This window comes from Saccostrea echinata, unplaced genomic scaffold (assembly GCF_033153115.1).
Source record: "Saccostrea echinata isolate AGI-Se365-2 ecotype Australia unplaced genomic scaffold, CSIRO_AGI_Sech_v1 ptg000049l, whole genome shotgun sequence".
Taxonomy (NCBI): Eukaryota; Metazoa; Mollusca; class Bivalvia; order Ostreida; family Ostreidae; genus Saccostrea; species Saccostrea echinata.
In genome coordinates, this window is record NW_026889798.1 from 2,133,408 (window position 1) to 2,149,618 (window position 16,211).

A 16,211-nucleotide genomic window follows, 5' to 3' on the forward strand; every position below is an offset into this window, starting at 1 on the left:
TTCTTCATTTTTGTCTGGATTTTTAAAATCACAATTATTATTGTTAGTAAGACTCTTCTATTACACCAAATCTTAATTTTATTACATATAAGATTTTCTATAATCCCCGAATCCATGTATGTAAAAAAAAACATATTCCTTCCAATTTTAGCCACAGGGTTATGCCGATCCTTTAGTGATTGAGATAATGACCTTTTTAAGTTGTGTCAGTTTCCGTAATTCATTCATAGTATTGATACATATAAGACAGTTTTAGCATGAATACGCCAACAATATTTTCTTTCATTTTCTAGACTCTGTCTTTTATTATAGTAACGTAGTGTCATGTATAGGTTTTGACGTCATGGATGAGCTGTTGAGACTCGTAGCTAAGCTATTGTAGATTGAAAATTGTAAATAAGGATTTTAATAGCAATTTGGAGAAACTTTGGCAGTTATTTTGTAAGGATGGGTTATTTAATGAATCAATTTTTAAATGATAGGTAAACATACGTAAAATAAATGTGAATTCGAAGAGAAACATTATTATAATTACCTTCCAAACATAATTTACACATATTCTTACATATTTGATTATTAGATTCATGAAAAACAATAACATACCACAAATGAGAAGCATTTTCCTGTTTTTATACATTTTTAATCTAATGAAGAACAATGGGTGTGAATTGTGGTTTGATAATAATTAACATTGGCTCGTTTGTGAGATTTGCTAGAGTTCTACGTGTGTTTACCTGTTTATAACACAAATCACAAATACAATGAGTTATTTTCATTACAAAAATTGATGCATAATGACTTGGAATTGGTCATGTCTTTCACTAATTGATTTTTAAACTTTGTAATTTAGTACCTGCTTAATCATTCAACATCATGGAGCATATAATTGTACCGAACCTGGCATTTATTCTGGAAAAAACAACTTAAGATAAAAAATGAAAATAAAAATGATGACTTTTGTGCAAAGATTGAAACCATATAATAATTTTACAAATAATTAGCACTTTAATCACTTATCTGCATACATGTAATTAATGTTAGTGTTATGATATTATTTTGATTTTAATATAAATGGTTTCTGACATGACTCTCAGATATTTTCTACGCACGAACGGTTTTCGAAGTGAAGTGGGCTATTGACAAATAAGTTGATGATACGATGATACAGTGATGTCAACAATTTCGTTTAAAAGCAATATTTCGTTTGCTATCGGTGCAGATTTTCCCCAATCATGACAAAGTGTGTGGAGTTGGTGCGACGTGTTGTTAGGAGATGCTTACTCTTCCATGACACCTGATCCCATCTCTGATGTTTTAGCGGTCCAGGTCTGCTCTGCTTACTATTTGTATTGTTCAATGTACTTTTGAGCCTGGTTACTCTTCGTTATCTTTATATTTCATACTAGTTGCGGAATTTCTTATAAATCACGAAAAGTACAAATGTTACGACATTAAATTGTACTTCAGTACACAGAGGGGCAATTTTTATGCAATACTTAACTAATATAAACGGTTAACTAATGGAATGTGTGAACAAATTGTGAAACTTAAGTAGTGATGTAAATGAAGTAATTGTGTGTGAATTTCTGTTTCATATTTCATAATGTTTGAAAAATCATGAACAAATGGAATTTAATGTAATTCAGCTCACGGACCCGTAATATATAGCTTATTGTTGTAGGATTGGACTGTGCAAACTTACGAATGACATCACACCAATGACTTAACAATTTTTAACAATTAGTATTAATTAGCTGTCATTTAAGGTGATAATCACACGTTCCTGTGAACATACGCAATTATATAAATGTGCGTTTCTACGATTTTATTTTTTTTTTTATCAAAAATATCAAAAAATTTTGGAAACATGCATTTCTGCGCAGAAAGATGTTTTATGCATCAAATTTAATATTCATCAATGTGTTTCTGTTGATTTGCCCAAGAGTACTCGGAATCTGCAGAAAGCATTTATAAATAAAGGAAAACAATCTTGCAACTTTGAAGCCCTTTACAAAATTATACAATCTTAGCAGACTTTGCCATTGGGTTAGAGCTGATGAAACTGTCATTCAAACTTTTTGTAACACATAAAAGTTAGAAATCAAGGCATCGTCAAATAACATTTAGGAAAGTTACTGTATATTTTTTATCTGCAATTCAATGTACTCATCTTGTGCAATCATTCTTCTGTTAAGCTGTTTTTAGATGTATGTACTTTTTTTTTATCAAGATCTCATATCTATGTACAGGTTTTGTCAATTAAGTCATTTTTTTTATTTTTATCTGTCTGAGGCTGTCCACAGCCCCCCTCCCCCTTTTATTGCTCCTCGTTTTTATCTTTGTATCATTTACGAACACAGTCAAGATTTATTTAAAATAGAAAACCAGTTGTCAGTATAGGACTTTATTTTTGTTTTTGATGCAGGTATATCGATAGAAAATTGTCTTTTGCTTTGAATACTGGTATTACATGTATAAACAATTTACGTAACTCAAAGATTCACATCTGGCCTTTTTTTTCTCTTTTTTAATTAATCATCGGCGAAAAAACTGCACTTTCTGGGTTCTCCATCATTTCAAATTTTCAAATTTTACTGTGGTGCAGACCTAGGCGATGTAATATTGGCGGTCTTTTCGCAACCGAATTTGCGAAGAAGTGACAGTCTGTGCTAGTTAAACAAGAAGTCCATGGGTCAAAACGCTCACTTCGGTCAATTTTGCTTTATTGTTCTTCATCAGTAGATTTCTTTTTAAAGAAAATCTTATCCCCTGTTGTAGCCCCAAATTATTCCCTAGGGTATTGATTTGAACAAAACTGTATCTAACATATATAAGGATGCTTTTATCTATCGATATGACTCACAATGGTTTTTTGTTGAAAAGATTTTATGATATTTTTTTTGTTATAACATGTGTCCCCATTACAAACTGGTATAAAAATATATCAGATTAATTTATTTGGGAGGTTTTATTAAATTCAGAAAATTGAACATTTTTCAACAAATTTCAACATTTCTTCCTGGTATATATATTTCTAATTTTCTTTCACAATGTTTTTGCTAAAACCATCTTCAAAAAAGGGTTATTTTGCATCATGCGTCCATAATGACGCCCTTTTTCGTTATAAAAAGAAAGCAACGCGATGCTAAAACTTCTAATTACTGTAGAACAAAATTATTTCACTTCCTGCAATGATTCCTAAATTTGTTTTAAGGAAACAGTAAATGCATTTTTAATGATTTTTCTAATGCATTTTTAATGATTTTCTATTGAATTGGATACTTTTTGGGTTTGTTCCCGTTTTGCACAAATTTGAATTTCAGGTATTGAAAAAATGTGTGCAAAACGAAAATTTGTCCAGGTAAGATAATTACTGAATTGCTATAGATTATATAATACACTGTAGTTGCGAGTTTGAAAGAATAGGAAGAAAAAAATGATTAATTTTGCATTTGATATTTTGATATATTTCTGTAATTTCAAAATAAGAAAAAACTATTTTAAAACATAAAAAATAAACACTAATCAAAACTATAATTTTATTCATATTCTCTCTCTCTCTCTCTCTCTCTCTCTCTCTCTCTCTCTCTCTCTCTCTTTAATAACTAAGATTGAATTCATTTACTCATTAATTTTATCTTTATGAAATAACAATATTAATTTTTAAAAAAGAAACAGGATGAACTCCCATAAGGATATTTGTCTAAATTTTCAACTTTATCATTAGTTGGGTTGGACAAGTTAAAGTTAAAATTTATTCTTTTAAATGCATTGGTAAAATACAGGTATTCAAGGTAAATCCCAGACGACTATCAGGATATAAGAATATCTTCTTTCTTCTTGGCCCAATCTGGATCATACTTCACCCACAGAGTGTCAAAGAGTGTGCAGTGACCTTGAACCATGTTTCTAGGTCTAAGGTTAAGGTCATAGAAGAATCATATGAAAAATCCTTGTCCAGAGCTTCTTTCCTCTTGGTCCAATGTGGCTCATACTTCACTCGCAGAGTGCCACTGGTCAATGGATGTGCAGTGACCTTGAACGAAGTTTCTAGGTCAAGGGTCAAGGTCAAAAATAGCTTCTCTGTGTAAATTCTTGCCCGGAGCATATTTTCTCTCCCCTTGGCCGAATCTGGCGCATACTTCACCCACAGAGTGCCTTTGGGTAAAGGGTGTGTTTTGAACATCAAATAGTATGAAACATTTTTTTTCAACTTATTTTTTGGTAAAGATAGTTAAAGAGCATTGGTAATTATAAAGCAGTTTTGTTGCACTCCTGACTGCAGTAAAATTTAAAATTAAAACCATAGAACACAAAAAATTCATAATATGTAGGCAACATCATGTGGTAATAAAATTGTGCAATATTTACAGTCCAATACTTCATAATTAAACAGATGAAAGTATTTAAAATTCGCATATTATCTGGAATTATTCACTATTTATGCCAAAAAACTAGCTTCAATGTGTATTTAGAAGATAAAATATATTTTATAGCATATTTTCTTTTAGAGGACAAACACAGTAAACCACCAGAAAAATTCTGCTCATCAATTTTTTCTTTATTTTTATTTTTATTGGATGATTTATAATTCTAACATATTTGTTGCACTCCTGACCAAAAGCATTAGGGCCTTTAAAGTATAATTGTGAAGTAAAAATTATATAAGAACTTGTTATGTCGTTTCAGTGAAGTTGAGGAGGAATTACTTGAATTTTATGACAACTTTTAGTGTGTTTATTTTTAACATTCATTAAAAAAAATCACAAAAAGATAAAAACACATCTGAATTGATAAAATTGAAAAAGGAAGGATTTTTATAATAAAACTGTCAATAATTTAGTATTAAATTATACAAAAAGACTATTATTAATTAATGAATACCGTATATACTCGCCTATAAGTCGGTTTTTTGGGCGTTAAAGTTTGGTTAAAAACTCTATGTCCGACTTATTGGCGAGTCATAGAAAGATTGATATTTTTCTGGACGACGAAAGATAGTTACTGTATCTTACAAGCAATCCCGCCAATTATCGTTGACAAAATTCTTTATATATTAAACCATTTATGTATTCTAAGATAATGCATAAAGTACAAGTATTTATAAATTTTAAGTTTTATTTTTATCTTAAGTGTGCATTACTTATTTTTAATGATTTAAAATTAAATATTGGCGACATTTTTTAAAATAAATATTGATTGAAACCAGGTTAAAACATTAGAGCATTGATTTGAAATTGTCAACCAAGTCTGGCAAAAAGTTGTACCGACTTATAAGCGGGTCAGTGGCAAATCCCTCCAAAATAACTGCAAGAAATACAACCCACTTACAGGCAGACCGACTTATATGCGAGTATACGGTACTTCTAAGCCTGAATAGAAGTATTTTCGTCACACAACTTGAATCTTAAAAAAAAAATGCGTTGCACTCCTGACCATAGAAATATAGATCTGAAGCACAGACAGATCCTGTAATTGATAAATATATTTGGTAAAAATGTTCTTTGTGTCTTTATTTTCCAAAATAAAAATAAAATCATATAATGATAATAGTTTTTTCATGCTTGGAAGCAAAACATCAAACGTTGCACTCCTGACATTATTGGGTATGCACATATACTTGACTCTCATTAATGCTGCTTGTGATTTAAATAACATTTTTAAGTTTTAAAATGTATATATCAGTTATTGTTTAACACTTCGAAAATTCTTTTTTGTCTTAAGAGGGCTGGGGGGTTGTGGCCATTTTCAGACTATATTGATCTCCTTTAGAAGAAGAGCTCAATATAAAGATATACAAAAATGATCAAATTTTAAAACTAAAATGTATGAAATTTTTCTTTACCAAATGATAGTTGACAGCTTAAGATATCATATCTAAAAAATTAAGTTATATTTGATGGTTAATTTGTTGACCCCCCAGCCTCCTTCATTTTCTTTCAGAATTTTACAATTGATGTTTTTTTTTTTTTTTTGGCAACACTACATTTTTTCTGTTGCACTCCTGACATGGTATAACATTTTTAAAACATCAACCATGACCACAACTTGATTAAACAAAAGTTACTACATTCCACATTTAAAGCTCAATACTTTGAATATTATCAGGAAAGTCTTTATTTTCAACATAAAGCATTAGTATTTATTTCACTGATCTCCAAAAAATATTGAAATTTCAAAATGCCACAAAAAGGTGTTGCACTCCTGACAATTTTAGCATAATTTTTGGGCATAACTTTTTTGCTAATTGGGATATCAACGAGATATTTGGCAGGTATTTACATACTATCTGAAGACATATGCTGAGACATAGAAATCTATTTTCATTATCTGTATTTTTAATGTGGGTTGATAAATATGCGTTTGGTCATTTTTTTTTAATTCACCCAATTACGGAAAGGATTTGTTAGGTTGTAGTAATGTTTAAATTTTAATTTAATCCCTGCTTTCTTTTATTTTAGCATCGCTGGTAATTAAGTTCACTTTGAATGGCATAATTTTGCTCTTCTTTGCGTAAGTTTCAGTAAATCTTCAAATGGAGAGCTCATAGTTGTGATCAAAATATTATAGAATAAAAAAATTACATTGAAAGTATGCGGCTGCAGGGATCTAAAAGAGTATTTTTCGTTAATTAGACTTCAATCATAAGTTGGAATTTCGCGTCACTTGTACGTGTATTATTCCATTTTATATGTTTTAATATATATATATATATATAATTATCTTGTTTTAGCCCTTTCAAATGATTTATAACATAACATTTATAATTTGTGTACTTTTTAAGAGTGCAAGTAATTAGCACCTAGAAAATCATAATCGTATGAAAGTTAAACTCGTTTTTTGTAAGTTAATTTTTATACCCCATTTCTTGTTGTATATTTTGAATATAATGCCACCCAATAAATTCAAAATTTACAACATGATACCTCGCTTGAAAAAAGGGGGAGGGGTATATACATGTAGTGATGGGGTATCCATCGGTACGTCCTTCCGTACGTCCTTAACACTTTGGGGGTACCAATTATTATTCGACAACTACTCCTATACCACTGAATAAATTTAAATTAGACTCTCACAGAATCTTTTACTACATAGTGTCACTTTGCCTCTCCTAATTCATGTTCTGATCGGACAAATATTTGGGGTTTCCCATAGATAAAAAATGGACTTTACCATTACATGGGATGGGGGTATATCATTTTGTCAGCTCAAATGCTCACAGTATCTCTCTATATTTTTATAACTGAGCAGATTTATATTTTTTAGTAAAAAGTACCTGAAGGAGTTTTATATACATGTTTGTGTAGCTTTAACATGTTTAAGGAGGATTGGCCATCTGCTAAGACAGTTTGCATGAAAACAATGTCTGTTCAACAAGTTGATTTCTCTCAAATTCCTAGATAAACTTGTCATCTTCGATCATGATTCGTATCAGATTTGTCCCTGATGATACATGTATATATACAGCATGATTCGTTAAGCTTTCTCCTGGAAAAGAGTCAAAATTCAGAGAGAAAAACTCAGTCTGGAGCTCAGAGGTTCGTTCTTCTTTTAGAATGAAACATTCATCTTAATTTTTTTAACTGAAGTACGTCATGACTTCGATCATAAAAATCTCGGTTTTTATCAATATTTTTTTTTTTTCAATTTATTTCTTTTGGACTCAAATGAACCAAAGGCTCAAGTGAACTTTTCTGTTCAAAATGTATATCTGGCACCTGTCTGACATGTGTCGTTTTATGCCTGAAAATAAAATTAACACTATTTTCTTTACGAACTTTATTTTCTGAAGTTCATTTAAAGGTATTTATTATGTGGAAACTATGTTTTCTTTAAAAATCAAATTCTTCAAATTATTACTAGGAAAATAAACAATGAAATTAATTTTCGAAAGACATATACATGTAATATGAATTTATAATTGTGTTGAATGTTTGAGGTCTGTCAAGTATCATACATGTAGAATTTTATTAGTATTACAATTTTTTCCATTGGAAAAATATATATAAGAAATATATCTCTTGTAACGGATTTTTTTCTTTTCTTACAACCATATATAATATTGTGATATTCTGACTTAGGAAGCAGTGCTTTATTATGTTTTGTAATATATAAATTTAAAAGGTATGCCACTAAAGATTATTTTCATATATACACCTCATATTTTTAACTTTGTGTTGTGATAATAAATTATTACTCTTCCTATTCTCTATGTTAAAATTTCTATATATCATGACCTGACATAAAAATCATTTTTGAAAAAAATAAGCAGCGCTTCATACCTCATACTATCTGATGCTATAGCAATGTTGGGAAGTTTTTTTTTTTTTAATTTAATTTAGAACAGAGGGTCATTAGTCTGTAAGTCACAAAAATGATATGCCAAAAAAAAAAAAAGATTATAAAAATGTCAGAAGTGCAACACCTTTTTGTGACATTTTGAAAATTTATCTTTTTTAAGATCTATGAAATAAATAATTTATGTAAAAATTAAATTTGAATAATAATGATTTATGTTGGAAATAAAGACCTTCCTGACAAAATTCAATATATTGACTTAAATTTAGACTATAGTTACTAAACTATAGTGGCAGATGTTATACATGTACCATGTCTGGAACAGAAAAGATTGAATGTTGCCCCCCCCCTCCCCCCCCCCCCCAAAAAAAAAATAAAAAATAAAATTGGTTTTAAAAATCTCTGTAAAAATTAAGTCAGAAAAGAATTTTCAAGGTGTAAAACAATAACTGATATAACATTTCAAAATTAAGAATGTTATGGTGATATCAATCACATACAGAATTAATGAAAGTATGTGCATATCCATTTATGTCAGGAGCAACATTAGATGTGTTGCTCCCCAACATAGAAAATCTTTTATCAGTAAATTATTCTTTGCTTTCTATTTCTGTAAAATAAAGACATAAAAAGACCATTTTATCGATTACAGGACCTGTCTGTTTTTCAGATCCATATTTCCAGGTCAGGAGTCACCGTGTGCAACACATTTTTTGTAAGACTTCTATTCATACCATTAAGTATTCTTAGTTCAAAACGAAGAGATCTTTTCAAATGATATGGACAGTTTTATTATTGAAATCTGTCTCTTTTCAATTTTATCACACCAGATGTGTTTTTTTTTATCTTTTTCTTTAATTTTTTTTTCATGAAATAAAAAAAAATCATTTTTTTTAAATAAAATTCAACTTATTTCACCACAGCTTCAATGAAACAAAAGAAAACATTCTGGTGTAATTTATGCTTCACAATTCTACTTTATTATTAAAAACTCACATGTTTTTGGTCTGCAACAAAAATGTTACAATTACCGATGATCAAATATGCACAAACACATTTTAGTGAAAAAATTGATGAGTAAAATGTTTCTGATTGACCTCACTTGCTTACAGTGTAAATAAGTAAATAAGTAAAATGACCTATAAAATACACTTTTATCTTCTAGATATTCTTTTAGCTAGTTTTGTGACATAAATAAGGAATAATTCAAAATATAACTCCACCGTTAAACAATTTCCTTTAATTTAACCATGAAAATTTGGGATTATACATGTTGCATAATTTCATTACAACTTGATGCTGACAAAACTTTATGAATTTTTGTGTTTTATGGTTTTAATTTTACTGCCGTTAGGAGTGCAACAAAACTGTTTTATTATGATCAATGAACTTTATCTCTCTTTACTAAAAATAAATTGAAACTATTTGTAGTTGAAATCATTACCTCTATCAAGTTATAAATTTTTTTTTAGACATTTTACAGACAATTCAGTTTTCATCACTAAACATATATTTTAAATAATATGTGTTATATAATGATCATAAGTCACAAAAATATACCGAAAAACTTGCTGTAAATGACCAAAAAAAATATATCAAAACGACGATCTGCTTTTAATTACAAAATCTAAATGAATTATTGTGTGTTATAATTTTTAAAACAATGTTTAATTTAAATAAAAATACCAGATTCAGGAGTACAACAAAACAAGATAATGTAGGATCATTTCAAAATCTAGTATTTTTTGTAAGAAAACTTGCATATCAAAATTCTTTTTGGCTTATATTTGAAAAATCGACTAAATGGACAAAAAATCAATTTTTCGGAAATTTATTGTATCATTTTTTCTTTCATAGTCAAACTTTTCAAACCAGAATTGAGACAAATAATGTAAAATTGCAATCCGAAATCTAATTTTTTCAAATATATGTATATACACAAGAGAAGAAATTGAATCAAGGTTAAGATCTACTGTAAAAGCGGAAATATTCGTTGGGGATTAAATTTTGTTTATTTCGCTGCCTACTTTTATCAAGGAAAAAAATTAATCCCTAAGCAAATTGTAACAAATACATTTTTGTGTTATGCTTATGTTTGAAACAACGATAACAAGTCCCCATGAAATAATTTAAGACCATAAATCAACTAAATATTATCCCAATGAAAATTTCTGTTTCTACAATAATCATTCATATCCCTTAATATAGTCTAAAGGATAAAAAAAAACCTATTTCTTTTGATTATATATTTTAGAAGTCTTTTTAGGATGTAATACATGTAATACTTTCTTTTTTTTTCAAATGAAGTTATACCAATAAGTATAATGCTCACTCCTCCATGGCACCTGATCCCACCTCTGATGTTTTTGGAGGTCCGTGTTTGCCCTGCTCCCGATATGTATTGTTTTAATGGACTTTGAGAAGGAAATACTGTTCGTTATCTCTATATTTCACTAATAAAAATCCTAAAACTATGATGTATATACAATACATGTATGTTATAACTGAAAAAATATGTTAAGTTGAATTTTGTCAAAATTTTCAATTTGCCCGTCATTATTTTTGAATTCATCCATCAGGCATGTTCAAAGCTTGTCACAAAATAAAATGACAGAAGATATACATTAGATATTTAAGCAAACGAAGAATCGTTCGACTGTTTTTCTTAAACTTCCATAAGGATAACAGATGTATTATCCTTTGATTTATATATCAAAACATGCGATTTATGAATAATTTTGTAAAAGGGTCAAGATTTCTTAGTAACATTTAAACAAGCTCTTTAAAAATAATTTGGTCTATAGACCTTGTACTTGACCTTTCACCTTTTTCCAAAACAAAATAATGAATCTCGACCTTTTCAACTACCTGTGTAGATGACAAAATCAAGTTCGTAACAAATAGCATGCAGCACGTGTTTCTTTATACGAAGATTTTGTTAGTATTTGTCATTTCATATGTAGTTTTTCTTATAATTACACTGTTTTCTAATTTACTTGCATCACGTTCCTTTCTGAGGGTATATAAATGACCTAAACAAGGATACCGATGACCACCAATTACTTTGTCAACAATAATTATTTACTTACTCAACAATAATTACTTACTCAACAATAATTACAAACTTAACAATAATTACTTACTTAACAATACCAAGTTATCATCAAATCTTAAATCCCTAATGTCAGTTATTAAACTTACATGTAGTGATACAAAAATTAAGGTTACAGGTAGCTGAAATAGAATTTACGTCAAGTTCATGTGTAGGTGAAATTCACATTCAATATAAAAAGTTCCATCTTCAAAGAAGCGATGATTGCAATCAAAAGCCATCAACATTATATATCATCTTGAAATAATCAATAACAAAGATGCTTCATTTTCATATATTTATTTCACAAATGTTTCTGTTAAACACGTAGAATACATATATTTTTATTATATATACCTATGTCATTTCTGACTCTTTACAAAAGTGTCACATGATAATAACAAAACCATAGATAACATTGATTTCTAATTCACCAACAAATCTGGGACGACTCATCTCTAACGAAGCGCCCATGGAAAAGCACTGAAGAAATCAAATGGGCAAAAATAGGAAACTTGAATTTATTAAACAAATGCTACACACCACATTTACACAGTGAACTGAAAACTAAATGAAACAAAAATGACCTTTGGAGGAAAAATATCGTAAATTATGTGTATATGAATGTTGGCTGTATATTGCTCTATCCGTGACCTCTTGTCCGGAAGTGACCCTAAAATTGTCACCGGAAGCACCAAGTATTATTTGATTTGACTGCATGATGGTTCTAAATTTAACATTAATACTTTGCTGTTTGCTGAACTTCAAAATATATTATGGGAAACTCAAAAAAATTCTTTTTTTGTAAATTCTCAGTACTAAGGCTTCCTGGGTGAGTGGCGTGCATCCTATTTCTACAGTGTAAAATATAAACTTGTGTAATGAAAAACAAACAACGAATGCATTATCAATATATATAGAACTATATATATAATAGCATAATAATAGCTAACTCCTGTGATTAAAATAGGTAAAAAAAAAAAAGAAAACAACGAAAATAAGAATGGCGTCCATACCATCATTCACACACTCAATATCACATCACAAATTCACGTTTATCACATATGAGCACAAATTTGATGACCTGTCAAAACACGAAAATTAATCAAACACGATCTCTACCAGCTACAAATATACAAGTGTTTATAATATATATACAAGTATATACCGCAAGATAAAAAGTTGTAAGAGATCAAATATTCTACCCAATCTCCTGTAGTGTTAAAATATAATATTGAAATTGTTTTACCAACTTATCAGATTTGCTTTTTTTCTTTGGTCACCTGATGGCCAAAGGTTCAAATGTAAAGCATGGAAAGACAGATATAATCAATCGAGGAAAAAAACCATTAAAGGATTGATTTTAACAAAATTAACTTCTGTCATTAAGTTATCTTTTCAAAGTGTTTGTACAGCTAATCAACATGTTCTAAAAAGTTGGAAATCCGAACGACAAAGGAAAAACTGACTTGAAAATAAAGCATTCAATTGCTTTTCTTATGAGCAAGTACTATAATAGAAAGAATAGTTAATGAAACAAAACAACAAATTTTAGAAAGTAATCTGGTGTCTGTACCAGTTGTAGTGTCAAGATAATATAACAGCATAAAATCACGTCATTTAAAAAAACACCTTAACAAAAACAGAGTACCTTGGACAGTGAGTAGTGTTTGCATCACGTGTGTCAACATGAAAAGCCCATGGTTTTCTGGTACTTTTTTCTTTTCTTTCCTATCCTAACTTACTTTTGTGTTTAAACCCCCCCCCCCCCCCCCCAGTTTATCGGTGGTAGGTCTGCATGTCTATAACAAATGCTTGGTTTGGATAAAAAATATAAAGGAAATTTCCAGCTAGAACCATTTTGATATGGCATTAAATAATTCTGAGAATAAAAGTTAAATGAGTACACATATGTTCAATGGTGAAATGTATGGAGATAATGAACAGTATTCAAGCTCAAAAGTCCATTAAACAATACAAATTTTGGAGCAGAGCAAACACGGACCTCTAAAACATCAGAGGTGAGATCAGGTGCCATGGTCTAAGGAAAAGGCTAATCCCTTTTTAATGCAAACACTACTCACATTTTAACCCAAGTACAATATCAACACATAGAGGCACTTTTTCTAGAGCTACAGAATCCAATACCATGTACACAACAAATGGACACAAGTACATAATCTATTAGAACTGATTGCATGTAAATCAAGACAGAAAGAAAAGGTGATAGCAAAGGAAAAATTCCAAGCAATATATAGATCACCATTAGTCCAGAAAAACTCATTTTACATGTCTTTCTCAATTCCTAATGTTCACTTACAAGCTGTGGTAAATATACCTGAATATAAAAGTCAGTGTAGGGCCAAACATTCCTCCAGCAAGGGCAGAAATTTGCAAAATTCAATTCCAAATTTAAAAAAAAAATCATTTATAGATTACAACAATAGTTTGCTCAATTTTAAAAATATCAACTATATCATTAAAAAAAACCCAAAATAAACAAACAACAAAATCAAGTTATTCTGGTTCATCATTTGAATGTATCCAAGCAAGTTTTTCATTAATTTAGCTATGACATTTCTTGTGTGTGCCTATCATTTGATATTAAAATACTGCATTTAGAAATATAAGGCATCTTTTTCTCATTTGCTGCTGCTGCAAGTTGAAAAAAAGAAAATCTGACCACCGGAACTCACCAGGATGTCGTCCTAACATTAAAAAATCACAGATAAACAGTGTAAAACAGCATGCATATCAACCTAGCTGTAAAGAGAAGAGAACTCCTGATTTCAAGGGCAGATAATTGATTCCACATGGTTTAGAGGTAGCTAAATTCTCAACCATGCATTGATGACCTAGAAATTAGAGCATGTAATTGATGTTAAGCAGAAAAAGATACCAATACACCACTATTTAAAAGTTTTTTTCCATTGTCTTACTTATACTTGATATGGAATTTCTGAACTCGTATGAAAATACAAATGTAAATATCTATTGAAAATCTGCATTTGGTGGAGTGTGAAAAATATTTGCTTTTGGTTCCAAGGAATTGCTTTGGTTTCAAATTTAGGGAAGGTAAGGGTGAGTTTGTGTGTGTGTGTTCTTTTTTCATATTTAAGAGTGGAAATAGTAAAAAATTGCTGAAGCAAACTGATCTATTCCAAATAAAATAAAAAGTATGTATGAAGAATAATGTACGATTTACAGAAGCTGCTATGATTGAATAAAACATCAGTTAATGTAATTGGAGAGAGAAATGCCACACACATGAAAATCCACATCATTTTGATTTGATTTAAAAAAAAAACAAACAACCTTTATGCAACAATGAAATAAAATACTGCCGGCATGATAAACTCAACACTTCAACTATAGACATGTTTGATACAATCATAATTGATATACATATTTTCATTTAATGTAACATCATGTAGATACAATTAATCATTAACAATATTTACATCAAAATAATCAAAACAGAGATGAAACAAAAACATGTTTCACCATTACATCATAGGCAGCTGACAACGCTGTATGAATTGCCTCCCTTTGCAGAGTGATATATAATGCAACTTTATACATGCACATACAGTTTAAGAAAAACATCATCAATTCACATTATCAGTACATAATCCAATGTCCTAAGTTGTATGGATGTGAATTAAGGAGCCCTTGAAATATTTACAAGTCCACAAAATATACAGATAATTATATACAGCTCTTTACTGTATGATTTTTATGACCTCATGATTGAGCAAACACAAAAGTGCTGTCTGACAGAATGAAACTCCTCTACATTCCAAAAACCTGATAATTCACTGTACAATTTAGAAAACCAAATTGGTTCAACTTCTAATTTTTGCACATTCTTGGAGAGCAGTCAAAAATAATAAATATGAGATCATATGCCTCTTGGTAACATTTTTGATAACTATATAAAAAAAATTGTTGCTATTAACTCAAATTCATTAAAAACGAAAAAAAAAAAATACATATAGCTTCATCCTCAGGTGCAGATCTTCTACGTCTGTTAGAGTAAGGAAATGACTTGATCGATCTATACAAATTTCAGTTTTTATATAAACAGTAATGCAATGACCTAGTCACCTAAATATGTTCAACACAATTTATTTTGTCAAATATTGCTGTTACAGAAAACAGGAAGATTTCACCGTCACTTAAATATATAAGGCATTAAAAATCTATTTATGGCATCAAAACTTCAAACATGGATTTGCGTAGGTTAGGGTGGGGAACTAAAATTTGTCAGTGGACTAGTCAAAGACAGATTTCATTAGGTGCCTGAAATTGACATCTCTTCCTAATAGGTTTCCATAGCAACAAATGTCTCTAGATACTCCGATCAGTTAAAAATAATCACTAAATGAGATTTGATAAAACTATACTCCATCCATTGAAGGAGTAAATTCATGATAATTCATTGGAATAGAGAGAAAAAAATGATGAAAAATATACTTTCTAAGGCAAGGCTTGTTGCATCAACATAAACTTCACAGTCGACATAATCTTCACACTGGCAAGCAGATAATGGAAAAATCAATGGAAATGCTCTACAGCCAAATGTCAGATTCTCTCCAACTCCTGCCTGTGTAATCTAGAGTATGCATTTTCACAGATATAAACTTCTAACATCCAAAACATGAGGGAATTCTTATGTATAAATTTATATTTTGACACCAGTCACTAAGGCTGAATGAAAATGACCAGGGCCACACAATGGATTAAAGTAAGATATCTATCAACATTTGCTTGGATTAGATGGTATCAAGATGGCATATTTCTCTCCCATGTCTTTCTCCAA